The sequence below is a fragment of the Pyrus communis genome, chromosome 14 (genome assembly GCF_963583255.1).
Source record: "Pyrus communis chromosome 14, drPyrComm1.1, whole genome shotgun sequence".
In the NCBI taxonomy this organism is placed as follows: Eukaryota; Viridiplantae; Streptophyta; class Magnoliopsida; order Rosales; family Rosaceae; genus Pyrus; species Pyrus communis.
Genome location: NC_084816.1, coordinates 24,334,604 through 24,337,915, shown reverse-complemented (window position 1 = coordinate 24,337,915; position 3,312 = coordinate 24,334,604). Strand labels below are relative to the sequence as shown.

Sequence of the window (3,312 nt, the reverse complement as noted above, 5' to 3'; positions counted from 1 at the left end):
TTGTACTTGATGGAACGGAAGAACTTCCAAGGCCGTGTGTGTCTAAAATAGCTAAAATTATTACGTTGTTTTATGGTGACCTCAGCTGGCCTTAATCTTTTACTTGCTTCTAATGTAACCCCGTTATTTGATCAATCTGAGAAACATATAATATAGTTTTGCGATACTCATATTATTTCGCTGAAAAATTAAACCATACAGTCTTCCAAATATGTGATTCAAGTATCAATTTTGACTGGCATATAGCGCTAATGAGCAAAAGTGTTTCTTATAAGCATTCTGAAATGAAAGTAGAAACAGAGGCTTACAAGAAATTTCAAATGAATGATCACAAAAAAAAAATAAAAAAAAAAGTGCGCATCCAGGGAATCGAACCCTGGTCAGTACCGTGGGAGGGTACTATGATACCACTACACCAGATGCGCTTTTTGTTAAGTGAATCAAATAAGTGACTAATAAACTCTGTTTCTGTTCTTTTTCTTGGGCTTCTCCCTACAGCAAAGCAGCAGCAGTTGGCAGGTACCGAGTGTCAGACCTGTGCTCGTCCCCTCAATATCTCCTTGCGCGAACAGTACCGCGCCTCTGCTCTTCGAGTTTCCGGCGCCATCTGGCCACCGTCCAGTTCGCCGCCGACTTGATTCTCCTCCTTGTCGTCCGAAGGGCAGGCCACCCGCCACCCTGTTGGGTGGATCGAAGTAAGAAAGTCTCATACCACCACCTATTTCAAGCGCTTTTTCAAGGTAGAAAAGTTCTTGTCTTTTGCAGTGAGAACTAAGAAAAACGCAATCGAAACTATGAAATAATCACAGGGACGAGCAAAGGCTCTTCATTTCTAGGAACCCAAAATTCCAATCCATTAAAATATTGAGTATTATGCTTTAAAGTTTGCTAATTTACTTTAATATTGTAAGTAATCTTGCTTAAAATGTTGTTGTATAGTAGGTGTAGAGCGATATATTTTTACAAACAAGATATATTAGCAAGTCTTATTAACAACAGGAAGACTTAATAGAAGAAGAAGAAAGAAAAAAAAAAAAAAATTCGCTAAACCCACACACATGTGGAATCTGACGAGTCTGATGGAGTTTGTCATCTACGTGGCAACCAAATATAGAGATCATGTGTCTAGAACTCTCCAAAACTCACACGTTTTCCACTCAAGTGATGGTTTTCTCTCAGCATCTCCACACACCCCAGGAAAATAGCATCCCACTAACTTCAACTGCCATGTCCACCGTTCGCCTATAAAAAGGCATCGAGCCAAAGCAAACGGGGGGAGAAGACACAGAAAGAAGAAGAGAGACTCTGAAGAAATTGAGAGAAAAGAAGCAACGAAGTACTAATCCCATTGCCGGCGATTCCGAATTGAGTCTTGCAGGGAAGGGGAACAAACCACAAACAACAATAAGAAGGTACAAAACCTACGTTTCTCTTCTCTTCATTTTTTTTCCAGTAATTTTGTTTTGCAGGTAGGTGTCTTCTTGAACAAACTTTGGTCAGCAAATAATCTATACCCTAGCAACCCCTGCGTTTCTCTATACCTGCAACAACAACACAAAGCAATCCAAAAATAGCAACAGCCACATGTTTTCTTTTTACCTAAATCTGAAGAGAACCAAAACACACAAGAGCTCCGCTCCCCGCTGCTGCCGTCAATCCCATGAATTTCTTCGGGGTGGTCTAAATCACCCCATGAAGTTCCTATTAAATCCAAGAGCTCCGTTCCTGTCAATCCCATGCAGTTTCAAAATTCCAGCCTTAGTCTCTGTAAAGAAAGACAGCGAGGAAGCAACATATACCAAGACGCAACTCAAGAGTAAAGAAATTGTTCTGTTTGTAATTCTTTGATGTTTTCTTTGCTACTCACGGGTACAAGACATGGACTGCCTTTTTTATATAAGAGTTCCACCAAAAGCTTTTTGTGCTAGGATTCGAAAGAGAAGGAAGAATGAAGATTGTAAAGTCTGCAAAAGAAAGCTATAACAGGGAATAAAAAATAAAGGAAGTTGTCTTCTAAGTTGCTAGAAGATTTGACACAAACACAAAGAAAAGATGAGATGGAGATAAAATGATAGAAGCTTCAAAAAAGAAACAGGTGGCTGTATTCAATTCTTAATTAGACTTCTCAAAAGTCTGCCCTTTGGTGAGGATCCTGGAGATCCGTGAATCGTATTTGTTCATCTTACATGATACGGTCAGTTTTGTCAAGTACTGTTTGTTAAATTTCAGGTAGACAGGTCATGGGCCCACTCCAACAACACCAATATTATCCCCACTTGGCCACCTACTCGATCCGTTAAGTGTTAGGTTTTAATAAAAAATGCCTCGGTGTTAGTTAGAGTGCGGTAATTCTATGGGCTTGTTCTCAAGCCTTCTGGCCGATGTGGGACAGAAGAATTATAACACTTCACCACACTTGAGACCCTATTTTATGGGTCACACGTGAAGTTCCATACATCGGCAACCACGTGGAGCCAAGTTGGGGCTCACCCATTTGCGCGGGCCCAATAGGGACCCACCCATTCACGTGGCATCTCTTGGCCTACATGGAGGCAAGTCGGGGCTCACCCATTTGCGCGGGGTCAAAGGGGACCCACCCGTTCACATGGCAGTACGGGCCCGACCCTGGTTCTGATACCATCTTAAATTTCAAGTAGACGGGCCATAGGCCCACTCCAAAACACCGATATTGTCCCCACTTGGCCACCTATTCAATTCGTCAGGTGTGAGATTTTAATACAAAAGGCCTCAGTGTTAATTAGAGTAGGGGTAATTTTATTTAAAGGGCTTGTTCTCAAGCCTTCTGGCTGATGTGGGACAGAGGAATTCTAACACTTCCCCGCACGTGAGACCCTATTTTATGGGTCACACGTGAAGTTCCACACATCGGCAACCATGTGGAGCCGAGTCAGGACTCACCTATTGGCGCGGGGCCAATGGGGACCCACCCGTTCACGTGGCATATCTTGGCCTATGTGGAGCCAAGTCGGGGCTCACCCGTTCGCGTGAGGTCAAAAAGGACCCATCCATTCACTTGGATGTACAGGCCCATCCCCTGACTCTGATACCATGTTAAATTTCAGGTAGACAGGCCATAAGCCCACTCCAACAACATCGATATTGTCCCGATTTGGCCACCTACTTAATCCGTTAGGTATGGGGTTTTAATCCAAAAGGCCTTGGTGTTAGTTAAAGTGTGATAATTATATGGGCTTGTTGTTAAGCCTTCTGGCCGATGTGGGACAGAAGAATTATAGCATCTTAAATTTCAGGTAGACGAGTTATGGGCCCACTCCAACAACACCGATACTG

General features: G+C 42.8%; 1 non-coding gene across 1 annotated transcript; it reads right to left on the bottom strand.

Annotated features, from left to right (window-relative positions):
• Window positions 1-354: 354 nt before the first annotated feature.
• On the bottom strand, window positions 355-425 carry TRNAG-CCC (transfer RNA glycine (anticodon CCC)). Its single transcript has one exon. It is a non-coding gene; the product is annotated as a tRNA-Gly (tRNA).
• Between the last annotated feature and the right edge of the window lie 2,887 nt (window positions 426-3,312).